This window comes from Scyliorhinus canicula, chromosome 18, assembly GCF_902713615.1.
Source record: "Scyliorhinus canicula chromosome 18, sScyCan1.1, whole genome shotgun sequence".
In the NCBI taxonomy this organism is placed as follows: Eukaryota; Metazoa; Chordata; class Chondrichthyes; order Carcharhiniformes; family Scyliorhinidae; genus Scyliorhinus; species Scyliorhinus canicula.
Window position 1 is genome coordinate 113,900,989 of NC_052163.1, and position 16,388 is coordinate 113,917,376.

A 16,388-nucleotide genomic window follows, 5' to 3' on the forward strand; every position below is an offset into this window, starting at 1 on the left:
TTGAGGCATCTGAGATGGTGGCGGATAAGGGGGGTAGGTTTGTTATGGTTAGGGGCAGGCTACAGGGAGAGAAGGTGGTACTTGCTAGTGTGTATGCCCCAAATTGGGATGATGCGAGCTTTATGAGGCGTATGCTGGGACAGGTCCCGGATCTAGAGGCAGGAGGTCTGATCATGGGGGGGGGACTTCAATACGGTGTTGGATCCTTCACTGGATCGGTCCAGTTCAAGGACGGGTAGGAGGCCAAGGTACCGAGAGGGTTTATGGACCAGATGGGAGGGGTGGACCCATGGAGGTTTGTGAGGCCGAGGGCACGGGAGTACTCTTTCTTCTCCCATGTACATAGGGTTTATTCTCAGATAGACTTCTTCGTGGTGAGTAGGGGACTGATTCCGAGAGTGGAGGAGGCCGAATATTCGGCCATTGCAATCTCCGACCACGCTCCGCATTGGATGGAGTTGGAGATGGGGGAGGTGCGGGACCAGCGCCTGTTGTGGCGGTTGGATGTGGGGTTGCTGGCGGAGGAGGAGGTGCGCAGGAGGGTCCGGGCAAGTACTGAGGGGTACCTCGAGGTGAATGATACGGGGGAGGTCCGGGTGGGGATGGTCTGGGAAGCCTTGAAGGCAGTGATTCGTGGGGAGCTGATATCCATCCAGGCACACAGGGAGAGGAGTGAGAGGAGTGAGAGGGATAGACCGGTGGGCAAGATGCTGGAGGTAGATAGGAGGTATGCGGAGGCACCAGAGGAGGGATTGTCGTGGGAGAGGCGCAGCCTACAGGCTAAATTTGACTTGCTGACCACTAGAAAGGCGGAGGCACAGTGGAGGAAGGCACAAGGGGCAGTGTATGAACATGGTGAAAAGGCGAGTAGGATGCTGGCTCATCAGCTCCGCAAGCGGGATGCGGCTAGGGAAATTGCTGGAGTGAGAGGTAAGAATGGGAATGTGATGCGGAAGGGGGTAGAGGTGAATAAGGTCTTCAAGGACTTTTATGGGGAACTGTACCGGTCGGAGCCAATGGTGGAGAGGAGGGGAATGGAGAGGTTTCTCGACGGGCTAACTTTCCCGAAGGTGCAGGAGGAGCAGGTGGAGGGGTTGGGGGCACCGATTGAGCTGGAGGAGCTGGTTAAGGGGATCGGGCAGATGCAGTCAGGGAAGGCACCGGGGCCGGATGGGTTCCCGGTGGAGTTTTATAAAAAGTTTGTGGACCTAGTGGGCCCCTTGCTGGTGCGGACACTTAATGAGGTGTGGGAAGGGGGGACTTTGCCCCCGACGATGTCGCGGGTGCTGATTTCTTTAATCTTAAAGATGGACAAGGACCCCCAGCAGTGTGGTTCATACAGGCCCATATCTCTCCTTAATGTGGATGCTAAGGTGCTGGCAAATATCCTGGCCACCAGGATAGAGAACTGTGTGCCAGGGGTTGTACACGAGGACCAGACAGGTTTTGTTAAGGGAAGGCAGCTGAACACGAATGTGCGGAGATTGTTGAATGTCATCATGATGCCGGCGATTGAGGGGGAGGCTGAGATAGTGGTGGCGCTGGATGCGGAGAAGGCCTTCGATAGAGTGGAGTTGGGGTACTTATGGGTGGTGTTGGGGAGGTTTGGATTTGGTGAAGGGTTTATTAGATGGGTGAGGCTGCTATATGAGGCCCCGATGGCGTGTGTGGCTACGAATGGGAGGAGGCCGGAGTACTTCCGGCTTTACCGAGGGACCAGGCAGGGTTGCCCCCTGTCCCCATTGTTGTTTGAATTGGCAATCGAGCCATTGGCGATGGCGTTGAGGGAGGTGGAGGGGTCTGGTGCAGGGTGGGGAGGAACATAGGGTGTCGTTGTATGCCGATGACCTGCTACTGTATGTGGCGGACTCAGTGGGAGGGATGCCGGGGGTGATGGTGCTGCTAGCTGAGTTTGGGACCTTTTCAGGCTATAAACTAAATCTAGGCAAGAGTGAGGTGTTTGTGGTGCACCCTTGGGGCCAGGAGGAGGGAATTGGTAGGCTCCCGCTTAGGAGGGCAGGGGAGAGTTTTAGGTACCTGGGGGTGCAGGTGGCCAGGGACAGGGGGACTCTTCACAAGCATAATTTCACCAAACTTGTGGATCAGATGGAGGAGGAGTTCAAGAGGTGGGACATGCTGCCATTGTTGGCGGGGAGGGTGCAGTCCGTCAAAATGGCGGTGCTTCCGAGGTTCTTGTTCCTCTTTCAGTGCCTGCCCATCTTCATCCCCAGGGCCTTCTTTAGGAGGGTGACTAGCAGTATTTTGAGCTTTGTGTGGGCACATGGGACTCCGAGAGTGAAGAGGGTTTTCCTGGAGCGAGGGAGGGATAGAGGCGGGCTGGCGCTGCTCAACCTTTTGGGGTATTATTGGGCAGCCAATATGTAAATGGTGCGTAAATGGGTGATGGATGGGGGGGGGCGTGGAAAAGAATGGAGATGGCGTCTTGCAGAGGTACGAGCCTGGGTGCCTTGGTAACGGCGCCGTTGCCGCTCTCCCATAAGAGGTATACCACGAGCCCGGTGTTGGCCCTAAGAATCTGGGGACAGTGGAGACGGCATCGGGGGGAAACGGGGCTCGATGGAGGCTCCATTAGGTGGCAATCATCGGTTCATCCCAGGGAACAAGGATGGGGGATTTAGGGGGTGGCAGAGAGTGGGCATCAGTAAAGTGAGGGACCTGTTTATTGGCGGGAGGTTTGCGGGCCTGGGGGAACTGGAAGATAAATTTGGGCTCCCCCAAGGGAACATGTTCAGATACTTGCAGGTAAAGGCGTTTGCTAGGCGACAGGTAGAGGAATTCCCTTTGCTGCCCTCGCGGGGGGCGATGGACAGAGTGCTTTCGGGGGTGTGGGTCGGAGAGGGGAAGGTGTCTGACATTTATAAGGTAATGCAGGTGGTGGAGGAGTCGTCAGTGGAGGAGCTGAAGGCTAAATGGGAGGAGGAACTCGGGGAGCAGATAGAGGACGGGACTTGGGCGGATGCCTTGGAGAGAGTCAACTCTTCCTCTTCATGTGTGAGGCTTAGTCTCATCCAATTCAAGGTGCTGCACCGGGCCCACATGTCCAGGACTAGGATGAGTAGGTTCTTTGGGGGTGAGGACAGGTGCACCAGATGTTCGGGGAGTCCGGCGAATCATGCCCATATGTTCTGGGCATGCCCGGCACTGGAAGAATTCTGGAAGGGGGTGGCGGGGACGGTGTTGAGGGTGGTTGGATCCAGGGTCAAACCAGGGTGGGGACTCGCGATTTTTGAAGTTGCGGCAGAGCCGGGAGTGCAGGAGGCGAAAGAGGCCAGTGTCCTGGCCTTTGCGTCCCTAGTAGCCCGGCGGATGATCTTGATGCAGTGGAAAGATGCGAGGCCCCCAAGTGTGGAGACCTGGATCAGTGACATGGCGGGATTTATAAAATTGAAGAGGGTCAAATTTGCCCTGAGAGGATCAATACAAGGGTTCTAGAAACGGTGGCAGCCTTTTCTGGACTTCCAGGCTCAAAGATAGGTATCTTGCTCAATAACAGCAGCAACCCGGGGGGAAAGGGGGGTGTTCTTTATTATTGTTTCTATTTTTCCTATGGTTATGTAACTTAACATTGTGTTAATTTAAGTTGTTGTTAATATGTTTTGTTGTTCATTGAGGATGGGCGAATGTTTATGACGGCTATCATTATTGTTATTGCTGGTATTTTATTGTGGTTCGTTGTTGTTATATAAATACAACATTTTTCAATAAAAATTATTTTTTTAAAAAGCAAGGGCAATGTTCTTGCAGAATGGTGGATCAGGCTTGAAGGGTCAGAAGGCCTTACTCCTACTAGATCCAATGTTCCTAAGCCCTGAGCTACTGTAGTCCTCCTTCGTTCCCAGGACTGAAGGATTCAGGGGCAGCAGGGAAGCACAAGTGGATAGTACTGTAGCTTCCCAGCGCCAGGGTCCCAGGTTCGATTCCCCGCTGGGTCACGGTCTGTGTGGAGTCTGCTCGTTCTCCCCGTGTCTGCGTGGGTTTCCTCCGGATGCTCTGGTTTCCTCCCACAGTCCAAAGACGTGCAGGTTAGGTGGATTGGCCATGATAAATTGGACTTAGTGACCAAAAAGGTTAGGTGTTGTTGGGTTACAGTGGAAGTGAGGGCTTAAGTGGTTTGGTGCAGACTCGATGGGCCGAATGGCCTCCTTCTGCACTGTATGTTCTGTGTTTGATGACTGATTTGTTTCTGTGTTCCCATTGCCCAGTCTGTGGACATTGGAGCCAACCAGTTACCAAATGTATCAGACAATGAGAAGTGGAACCCAGCTTGGCAATGACTCTTCCCAGTGCCAGGGGTGCTCTGCCCGGAGGACCCATCAGTGCCAAGCAGAGTCCTGACGTCAGCAATAATTATTTATTCATGAGCATTTATGCGTCATAAATTATGCAAAACAGTGCAGAAAGTGTTCTCTTGCTGGCTCCCTGTTGCTTTTTGCAGCCCTCTCATTTCCAAATTTAGTGTAATTCTTGAGGCTAAATTGCGCAGAAAATGGGATAAATTTGTGCCTGGGCATGTTAAAGAGAGGCAACCTAATAAATAATTAAAAGATGCATCATATATTATTCATGAGAGCTGGTTTATTCCAAATACGTTCCATATTTTAGCCATTTGTCTGCGCGTTTGCATTAAAGATTCACAGGATTTAGTATACTGAAAAGGTAAACAGTTTGCAAAATAAAAACCTCAAATGTTGGTCAGACCAAATTAGCAGGGCCTTGCTGACGTTGTTGTGAATAATTCATGAGCTGGGGAATCAATTAAGATTTGCCCAGAGTTTTGGCATTTAATTTTACATTTACTGAGGTTCATGGTATCGTTTGCTGCTGGCTGCAAAATGATTAAAGTGAGGGAGTGGTGGAGAGAGCGAGAGAGAGAGCAGAAATAAACTGCATCTGGACTCAGAGGTTGGGGATGGTCTGGGCTGCTCTTGGCTGCCTGAGCTGTCAATCACTGCGCGGGTGGCCCCGCCTGCCTGGGCCCGGGAGTGACGTCAGCCGGAGCTGTCAATCAGCCGCTGCCGCTGCTGCAGTCTTTGCAAAGGAGCGGTGCTGAGGCAAACACTTGAAAGGTAAGGGTTAAGGGAGGGCGCTGGGGTCGGGTGGACAGCGCAGGGCATCGGATTGCAACCGTTGCCCCATGTTGCATTTAACCTAATCATTCGATATCTCCAATCGCAGCGTTTTTCGTTCATATTGGCGAATTCTTTTTCGTAACCTTCATTTGACATAGACTGTCAGAGGGTTGTTCTGCTGTGGGGTGGGGGGGAGGAATGGAGCAAATTGAAATATTGGTTTCTTCCCCCAAAAAATTAAAGATGGTTTTGTCTAATGGCCGATGCTGTAAGGTGATGCTGGTCTGCTTCATTCATTCTGGATCCCAATAGCCTTGTCTTGCAAGCTCCATCTCCCAGCCAACATCCGCTGTCTCTGCAGTTACATCCGAAAGCACAGAGCTGCCCGGTGCTGCTGAGTCTGTGATGGACCATTGATACTGACACCAGTGGCATCGCCCTGTGCCTCTTCACTGCAGACTCAGAGATGGCATGGGAGAGGATAGGGAGGGGAGGGAAGGGCACCTTTCCTATTGACACACTGACTGACTGTTCCGCACAGGATAAATTGTGGCAGAAATTAGCTATCAATAATTTACAATGTGAACCGTGAGGTGCATGCATTATGTATTCACTGCTCCATCCGACTGGCAGCGAATACAAGGTATCTTAACACGAATAACGTCAGCAGTGTAGCCAGAAAATGGTTACGAGGTTGCACTGTCTTTCCGAGAGAGGACAAGCGCCCCCCCCCCCCCCCAGCTGGAGTGCCGTTTCTGTTTCTGCAGGAATTCGGCCCACAGTTTATTTACAATCTGCCCAATAGAGGGCACAAGGGCTGGAAGATGTGGCACAGGGTTTGTGCGCGTTCCCTGCATAGGGACTACTCTTTACCTGTCAGAGGGCTCCTGGCTACCAGTCAGTGTTATCAATGGGCTTAAGTTACGACTAAACTAGGCAGAAAATCAATGCCATTCGAAACAATTAACTGATGTGCAGTAATTTTATGTCTGCTGCTTTTAATTTGTCCTTTACAACTGCTGCAACCATGCCCCAGTGCTGTACAGTGACAGACCCCTCCCCACCAGCACTGTGTCCCAATGTTATAGTGACAGACCCCCTCCCCACCAGTACTGTACCCCAGTGTTATACAGTGACAGACCCATCCCCACCAGCACTGTGCCCCAGTGTTATACAGTGACAGACCCGTCCCCACCAGTACAGTACCCCAGTGTTATACAGTGACAGACCCATCCCCACCAGTACTGTACCCCAGTGTTATACAGTGACAGACCCATCCCCACCAGTACTGTACCCCAGTGTTATACAGTGACAGACCCATCCCCACCAGTACTGTGCCCCAGTGTTATACAGTGACAGACCCCTCCCCACCAGCACTGTATCCCAATGTTATAGTGACAGATCCCTCCCCACCAGCACTGTATCCCAATGTTATAGTGACAGATCCCTTCCCCACCAGTACTGTACCCCAATGTTATACAGTGACAGACCCCTCCCCACCAGTACCGTGCCCCAGTGTTATACAGTGACAGACCCATCCCCACCAGTACTGTACCCCAGTGTTATACAGTGACAGACCTGTCCCCACCAGTACTGTATCCCAGTGTTATACAGTGACAGACCTGTCCCCACCAGTACTGTGCCCCAGTGTTATACAGTGACAGACCCGTCCCCACCAGTACTGTACCCCAGTGTTATACAGTGACAGACCTGTCCCCACCAGTACTGTATCCCAGTGTTATACAGCGACAGACCTGTCCCCACCAATTCTGTACCCCAGTGTTATACAGTGACAGACCCGTCCCCACCAGTACTGTACCCCAGTGTTAGACAGTGACAGACCTGTCCCCACCAGTACTGTATCCCGGTGTTATACAGTGACTGACCCATCCCCACCAGTACTGTGCCCCAGTGTTATACAGTGACAGACCCCTCCCCACCAGCACTGTACCCCAATGTTATAGTGACAGACCCATCCCCACCAGTACTGTACCCCAGTGTTATACAGTGACAGACCTGTCCCCACCAGTACTGTACCCCAGTGTTATACAGTGACAGACCCGTCCCCACCAGTACTGTACCCCAGAGTTATACAGTGACAGACCCGTCCCCACCAGTACTGTACCCCAGTGTTATACAGTGACAGACCTGTCCCCACCAGTGCTGTATCCCAGTGTTATACAGTGACAGACCTGTCCCCACCAGTACTGTACCCCAGTGTTATACAGTGACAGACTTGTCCCCACCAGTACTGTCCCCCAGTGTTAGTGACAGACCCGTCCCCACCAGTACTGTACCCCAGTGTTATACAGTGACAGACCCGTCCCCACCAGTACTGTATCCCAGTGTTATACAGTGACAGACCTGCCCCCACCAGTACTGTACCCCAGTGTTATACAGTGACAGACCTGCCCCCACCAGTACTGTACCCCAGTGTTATACAGTGACAGACCTGTCCCCACCAGCACTGTATCCCAGTGTTATACAGTGACAGACCTGCCCCCACCAGTACTGTCCCCCAGTGTTATACAGTGACAGACCCGTCCCCACCAGTACTGTACCCCAGTGTTATACAGTAACAGACCTGTCCCCACCAAAACTGCACCCCAGTGTTATACAGTGACAGCCCCATCCCCACCAGTACTGTATCCCAGTGTTATACTGTGACAGACCCATCCTCACCAGTACTGTACCCCAGTGTTATACAGTGACAGACCTGTTCCCACCAGTACTGTACCCCAATGTTATACAGTGACAGACCCGTCCCCACCCTTACTGTACCCCAATGTTATACAGTGACAGACCCGTCCCCACCCTTACTGTACCCCAGTGTTGTACAGTGACAGACCTGTCCCCACCAGTACTGTACCCCAGTGTTATACAGTGACAGACCTGTCCCCACCAGTACTGTACCCCAGTGTTATACAGTGACAGACCTGTCCCCACCAGTACTGTACCCCAGTGTTATACAGTGACAGACCCGTCCCCACCAGTACTGTACCCCAGTGTTAGACAGTGACAGACCTGTCCCCACCAGTACTGTACCCCAGTGTTAGACAGTGACAGACCTGTCCCCAACAGTACTGTACCCCAGTGTTATACAGTGACAGACCTGTCCCCACCAGAACTGTACCCCAGTGTTTTACAGTAACAGACTTGTGCCCCACCAGTACTGTACCCCAGTGTTATACAGTGACAGACCCGTCCCCACCAGTACTGTACCCCAGTGTTATACAGTGACAGACCCGTCCCCACCAGTACTGTACCCCAGTGTTAGACAGTGACAGACCTGTCCCCACCAGTACTGTACCCCAGTGTTAGACAGTGACAGACCTGTCCCCAACAGTACTGTACCCCAGTGTTATACAGTGACAGACCTGTCCCCACCAGAACTGTACCCCAGTGTTTTACAGTAACAGACTTGTGCCCCACCAGTACTGTACCCCAGTGTTATACAGTGACAGACTGTGCCCACCAGAACTGTACTCATTAGTCAGCTGCAGTAATGTTTTTTTTTTATTGCTAGTTTTTTTCATTACCTCTATGATGTTTGTGGGAGATGGCTATGCACAAACTGACTGCATATTTTCTATGTTGCAACTATCACCACATTTTTAAAAACTGTTGATGAAAATTATTTGGGATTTTGTGGGGATATATAAAGTGTGATGTACATTCGTGCATTGGAACATGAATAGGCCTTTCAACCCATCCATTCAGTCTGTTGCACTATTCAGTCAGGGCCTGGCAGACCTTTATTTTGCATTTACTATCCATTGTTCTGTAACCCTTAGCACTACAGTATTGTGCAACAAAAACGACAAAAAAGTTTGAAATGTTCATCTTACCCCCAACTCAACAGATTTTTAAAAGTTAATTTACGGGATGTCGCTGTCCCTGGCTGGATCAGCACTTATGGCCCATCATTAACTTTCCTTGAGAAGGTGGTGGGGAGCTGCCTTCTTGAACTGCTGCAGTCCAAGTGGTGTAGGTACACCCACTGTGCTGTTCGGGAAGGTATTCCAGGATTGCAACCCAGCGACAGTGAAAGAATGGTGATATATTTCCAAATCAGCAGGGCGTGTGGCGTGAAAGTGAATTTGCAGGCGGTGGTGCTCCCTGTTATCTGCTGTCTTGTTCCTTCTAGATGGTAGTTGTCTTGGGTTTGGAAGGTGCTGTCGAAGTAGCCTTGGTGAGTTCCTGCAGTGCATCTTGTAGATGGTACACAGGACTGCCACTGTGTGTCGGTGGTGGAGGGAGTGAATGTTTGTGGATGGGGTGCAAATTAATCAGGCTGCTATGTCCTAGATGGTGATGAGCAGGTGGTGTTCGAGCTGTATTCATCCAGGCAACTGGAAATCATTCCATTACACTTCCTGACGTGCTTTGTAGATGGTGGACAGGCTTTGGGTTAGGAGTTGAGTTGCATGCCACAGGATTCCCAGCCTCTGACTTGTTATTGTAGCCACAGTATTTATATGGCTGCATCCAGTTCAGTTTCTGGTAAGTGTTAACCCCCAGGATGTTGATAGTGGGAAATTCAGTGATGGCAATGCCATTGAATGTCAAGGGATAATGGTTAGATTCCCCGTTGTTGGAGATGGTAACTTCCAGACACTGTGCGGTGTGAATGTTTTTTTAAAAATAATTTTTATTGAGAAATTTTGATTTTATACAACAATAACGCACCTTAGTAAAATACCGAAAATAACAATAATATTAACAATCATATACATTCGCCCCATCACCATGAACAACCCAGCATTTTAACAACAACGCAAATTAACACACTATAAAGTTACAGAATAAACACTACAATAATGCACCCCCCCCCCCCCCCCCCCCCCCCCCGGGTTGCTGCTGCTATTGACCCAGTTACCTATCTCTGAGCCAGGAAGTCCAGAAAAGGCTGCCATCGTTTATAGAACCCTTGTATTGATCCTCTCAGAGCAAATTTGACCTTTTCCAATTTTATAAATCCCGCCATGTCACTGATCCAGGTCTCCACGCTTGGGGGCCTTGCATCCTTCCATTGTAACAGAATCCTTCGACGGGCTACTAGGGACGCAAAGGCCAGGACACCGGCCTCTTTCGCCTCCTGCACTCCCGGCTCCACCCCAACCCCAAAAATCGCGAGTCCCCACCCTGGTTTGACCCTGGATCCAACCACCCTCGACACCGTCCCCGCCACCCCCTTCCAGAATTCTTCCAGTGCTGGGCATGCCCAGAACATATGGGCGTGGTTCGCAGGACTCCCCGAACATCTGGTGCACCTGTCCTCACCCCCGAAGAACCTACTCATCCTAGTCCCGGACATATGGGCCCGGTGCAGCACCTTAAATTGGATGAGACTAAGCCTCGCACATGAGGAGGAGGAGTTGACTCTCTCCAAGGCCTCCGCCCAAGTCCCGTCCTCTATCTGCTCCCCAAGTTCCTCCTCCCATTTAGCCTTCAGCTCCTCCACTGACGACTCCTCCACCTCCTGCATTACCTTATAGATGTCAGACACCTTCCCCTCTCCTACCCACACCCCCGAAAGCACTCTGTCCATCGTCCCCTGCGAGGGCAGCAAAGGGAATCCCTCTACCTGTCGCCTAGCAAACGCCTTTACCTGCAGGTATCTGAACATGTTCCCATGGGGAAGGCCAAATTTATCTTCCAGTTCCCCCAGACCCGCAAACCTCCCGCCAATAAACAAGTCCCTCAATTTGCTGATGCCCGCCCTTTGCCATCCCCTGAATCCCCCATCCGTGTTCCCCGGGATGAACCGATGGTTGCCACCCAGTGGAGCCTCCATCGAGCCCCCTGTTTCCCCCCGATGCCGTCTCCACTGTCCCCAGATTCTTAGGGTCGCCGCCACCACCGGGCTCGTGGTAACCCTCTTGGGGGAGACCGGCAACGGTGCCGTTACCATGGCACCCAGGCTTGTACCTCTACATGACGCCATCTCCATTCTTTTCCACGCCGCCCCTCCCCCCTCCATCACCCATTTACGCACCATTGACACATTGGCTGCCCAATAGTACCCCAGAAGGTTGGGCAGCGCCAGCCCGCCTCTATCCCTTCCTCGCTCCAGGAATACCCTCCTCACCCTCGGAGTCCCATGTGCCCACACAAAGCTCAGAATACTGCCGGTCACTCTCCTAAAGAAGGCCCTGGGGATAAATATGGGCAGGCACTGAAAAAGGAACAAGAACCTCGGAAGCACTGTCATTTTGACGGACTGCACCCTCCCCGCCAACGACAATGGCAGCATGTCCCACCTCCTGAACTCCTCGGTGTGAATGTTATTTACCACTTTTAAGCCCAAGCTGGGCATTGCTATATCTGCCCATGGACTGCCTCAGAGTCTGAGGAGTTTAAAATGGTGTTGAACATTGTGGAGTCATCAGTGAACATCCCCATTTCTGACCTTAAGGTGGAAGGAAGGTCATTGATGAAGCAGCTGAAGATGGCTGGGCCTTGGACACACCCCTGAGGAACTCCTACAGTGATGTCCTGGAGCTGAGGTGATTGACCTCCAACCACCACAACCATCTTCCTTTGCACCAGATATGACCCCAACCAGCGGAAAGTTTTCTCCCAGATTCCCATTGACTCCACTTTTGCTGGGGCACCTTGATGCCACACTCGGTCACATGTGAATTTGGTATCAGTGTCGGTCACCCTCATCTCACCTTATTGGAATGAGAGTTTCAGGTAACTGCTGTGCTTTGCATTGGGATGTCCTAACGATAATTGTTCAAAGTTCGCACACCTCAGGAAATGTTCTGTTTGATTGAAAACTGCTCTTCAAGAAACTGAGAAAGGGGAACCAGGGAATTATAGGCCAGTTAGTGTAACATCTGTCGGGAAATTACTCGAGTCTATAATTAAAGGTTGGAGTCTGAACACGTTGAACATTTTCAGCTAATCAGGGACAGCGGCATGGTTTTGTATTGAGTAGGCCATGCCTGATAAATCTGATGAATGGTTTGGAGGTAATAAATGTAGACTGGGGAATGTCTATAGATGTTATTTATATGGACTTGCAGGAGGCATTTGAGTCTCTAATAAGAGACTGCTCACTAAAGTTGAAGCTGATGGAGTTGAAGGCACATTATTCACCTGGTTAGGAAATTGGTGGAGGGACAGGGGTCAAAGGTTGGGGATAATGGGCCGTTACTCCAAAGGGCAGAATGCCTTGTGATAGCCCACCAGGATCGGTTTTAGCGCCTCAACTAATCTTAAATCTAAAGCAGAAGGAGAGAGAGAACAAAGCAGTGGCTCAAGAACCCTCTCTGCACCGACCCACCCATCCCACCACCCCCAATTTTCTCAGGGAAGGTCTTGCCCCCTCTGCCAAAGACTTGTCGCTCCCAGATTGGTTTGTGGAGTTCCCTGAGGGCACACAAAGCATGAATCCTGGCGGACGTCATCCTTGTTTCAAGGAACTGACAACAACGTAGACTGTTCACGCTGTTTATTAATGATACAATATAAAGCCACATATCCAAATTTGCCTGCGACACAGAAGGTAGGCAGCAGCTTGAACAGTGTAGATGGAAGCATAAAATTACAGCGACATTAATAGAGATAGTGAATGAGCAAAACTGTGGGCAATGCATTTCAGTGTGGGCAAACGTGAGATTGTCCACTTCTGATGTAAAAAGGATAACACGGGAATTTCTAAATGGTAAAAAGTTAAAAACAGTGGAGGTCCAAAGGAACATGGTGGTCCATGTATGAAGATCATTCAGATGCGTTGATGGGGGGAGGCGGTGGGCGTAATTGTAATGTCACCCGACTGGGAATCCAGAAGCTCAGGCTAATATTCTGCGGAAAAGGGTTCAAATTACACCATCACATTTGGTGGAGTTTAAATTCAAGTCATAAAAGCAAACCATTGTTGATTGCCATGAAAAAATCATCTGGCTCACTAATACCCTTCAGGGTAGAAAGTTTGCCATAGTTACCTGGTCTGGCCTACATGTGATTCCAGATCTCACAGCAACGTGGTTGACTCTTAACTATGCTTGGAAGTGGCCACGCAAGCCACTCAGTTGTATCAAACTGCTACAAAGTCTACAAACGGAATTAAACTCAATGGATCAACTCACATCGACCTCAGCACCAGAAATGACAACAACATGTCAACCCTGCAAAGTCCTCCTCACTAACATCTTGTGCCAAAATTGGGAGAACAACTGCATGACATAGTCCCACTGATGGAATCATACCTTACAGATAATGGGCGGTATTCTCTGCGAACCGGCGGGGCGGGCCACTCCGGCGCCGAGGAGTGGCGTGTACCACTCCGGCGTCGGGCCGCCCCGAAGGTGTGGAATCCTCCGCATCTTCAGGGGCTAGGCTGGCGCTGGAGTTTTTGGCACTGTGCCAGCCGGCATGTAAGGGCTTGGCGCCACGTCAACAGGCGCCGAAGGGCCTCCGCTGGCCGGCGCATGTGCAGGAGCGTCAGCGTGTGCTGCCGTCATCCCAGTGCATGCGCAGTGGGTTCTTCTCCACACCGGCCATGGCGGAGGTTGACAGCAGCTGGTGCGGAGGGAAAGAGTGCCCCCACGGCACAGGCCCGCCCGCGGATCGGTGGGCCCCGATCGCGGGCCAGGCCACCGTGGGGGCACCTCCCAGGGCCAGAGCCCCCCCCCCCAGGAGGAACTCTGCAGGCCGCCCATGGAGCCAGGTCCCGCCGGTAAGGACCTGTCGTGATTTACGTCAGCGGGACTGGCCGAAAACGGGCAGCCACTCGACCCATCGTGGGCCGGAGAATCGCCGAGGGGGGGGGAGGCGCTGCCAGCAGCCGCCGACTGGCATGCCACTATTCCCACCCCCGCCAAAACCCCGGTGCCGGAGAATTCAGCAGCCGGTGGAATTGTACTCAACCGCAATCTGTAACCTCATGGTGCGGCACATCCACTACTATACCATTACCAGCAAGCAGGGGGTTCAACTCTGGTTCAATGCCAGGAGCAACAACAAGCATACCTAAAAATGAGGTGTCAACCTAATGAGGCTACAACACAGGACTACTTGCAGGCCAAATAGCATAAGCAGCAAGTGATAGAGCTAAACAATACCACAACCAATGGATCAGAGCTATGCTCTGTATTCCTGCCACATCCATCGTGAATGGTGATGGACAATTAAACTAACAGGAGGAGATTACATAAATATCCCCATCCTCAATGATGAGGGAGCCCACCACATATGTGCAAAAGATAAGACTGAAGCACTTGCAATAATCTTCAGCCAGAAGTGTGAATGATCCATCTCGGTCTCCTCCAGAGGTTCCCAGCGTCACACATGTCAGTCTTCAGCCAATTCGATTCACTCCACATGATTTCTAGAAATGGCTGAAGGCACTGGATATTGCAACGGCGATGGATGGTGACAATATTCCGGTAATAGACCTGAAGATTTATGCTCCACTAGCTGAGCTCCTAGCCAAACTATCCCTGTACAGCTACAACACTATCACTTTTCCGGATGTGAAGAATTGCCCAGATACGTCCTGTCCACAAAAAGCAGGACAATTCCCATCTGGCCAATTGCCACCCCAGCAATCTGCTCTCAGTCATCAGCAAAGTGATGGAAGGGGTCATCGACAGTGCCATCAAGCGCCACTTGCTCAGCAATAACCTGTTCACTGACGCTCAGTTTGGGTTCTGCCAGGGCCATTCAGCTCCTGACCTCATTACAGCCTCAGTTCAAACATGGACAAAAAAGATGAAGTCAAAGATGAAGTGAGGGTAACTGCCCTTGACGTCAAAGCAGCATTTACAACATTTAACTGAACTTCAAGGAACCCTAGCAAACTGGAGATGATGTACAGGGCGGCACGGTGGCGCAGTGATGAGCACTGCTGCCTACGGCGCTGAGAACCCAGGTTCGAATCCCAGCCCCGGGCCTCTGTGGAGTTTGCACATACTCCTCGTGTCTGTATGTGTTTCACCCCCATAACCCAACAGTGTGCAGGGTAGGTGGATTGGCTACACTAAATTGCCCCTTAATTGGACAAAAAATATTGGGTACTCTACATTTATTTTTGAATAATTAAAAAAAAAGTAAGTCAGGGGAAAGTTGTCCGCCGGTTAGTGTCATACCCGGCACAAAGCTCTCCACCGGTTAGAGTCATATCCAGCAGAAAGATCTCCGCCGGTTAGAGTCATACCCGGCACAAAGCTCTCCGCCGGTTAGAGTCATACCCGGCACAAAGCTCTCCGCCGGTTAGAGTCATACCCGGCACAAAGCTCTCCGCCGGTTAGAGTCATACCCGGCACAAAGCTCTCCGCCGGTTAGAGTCATACCCGGCACAAAGCTCTCCGCCGGTTAGAGTCATACCCGGCACAAAGCTCTCCGCCAGTTAGAGTCATACCCGGCACAAAGCTCTCCGCCGGTTAGTGTCATACCCGGCACAAAGCTCTCCGCCGGTTAGAGTCATACCCGGCACAAAACTCTCCGCCGTTTGGAGTCATACCCGGCACAAAGCTCTCCGCCGGTTAGAGTCATACCCGGCACAAAGCTCTCCCTGGTTAGAGTCATACCCGGCACAAAGCTCTCCACCGGTTAGAGTCATACCCGGCACAAAGCTCCCCGCCGGTTAGAGTCATACCCGGCACAAAGCTCCCTGCCGGTTAGAGTCATACCCGGCACAAAACTCTCCGCCGGTTAGAGTCATACCCGGCACAAAGCTCCCCGCCGGTTAGAGTCATACCCGGCACAAAGCTCTCCGCCGGTTAGAGTCATACCCGGCACAAAGCTCTCCGCCGGTTAGAGTCATACCCGGCACAAAGCTCTCCGCCGGTTAGAGTCATACCCGGCACAAAACTCTCCGCCGGTTAGAGTCATACCCGGCACAAAGCTCTCCGCCGGTTAGAGTCATACCCAACACAAAGCTCTCGGCCGGTTAGTGTCATACCCGGCACAAAGCTCCCCGCCGGTTAGTGTCATACCCGGCACAAAGCTCTCCGCCGGTTAGAGTCATACCCGGCACAAAGCTCTCCGCCGGTTAGAGTCATACCCGGCACAAAGCTCTCCGCCGGTTAGAGTCATACCCGGCACAAAACTCTCCGCCGGTTAGAGTCATACCCGGCACAAAGCTCCCCGCCGGTTAGAGTCATACCCGGCACAAAGCTCCCCGCGGGTTAGAGTCATACCCGGCACAAAGCTCTCCGCCGTTTAGAGTCATACCCAACACAAAGCTCTCCGCCGGTTAGAGTCATACCCGGCACAAAGCTCTCCGCCGGTTAGAGTCATACCCGGCACAAAGCTCTCCGCCGGTTAGAGTCATACCCAGCAGAA

At 51.7% G+C, this 16,388-nt stretch overlaps 1 protein-coding gene across 1 annotated transcript in view; it reads left to right on the top strand.

The window, feature by feature from the left end:
• The first annotated feature begins 4,996 nt into the window (after positions 1-4,996).
• rab3ab (RAB3A, member RAS oncogene family, b) overlaps positions 4,997-16,388 on the top strand; it is a 53,211-nt gene continuing 41,819 nt past the window's right edge. The window contains exon 1 of the mRNA XM_038777970.1: positions 4,997-5,087. The gene's annotated coding sequence lies outside the window, so the exon portion shown is untranslated. The remainder of the gene's footprint in view (positions 5,088-16,388) is intronic.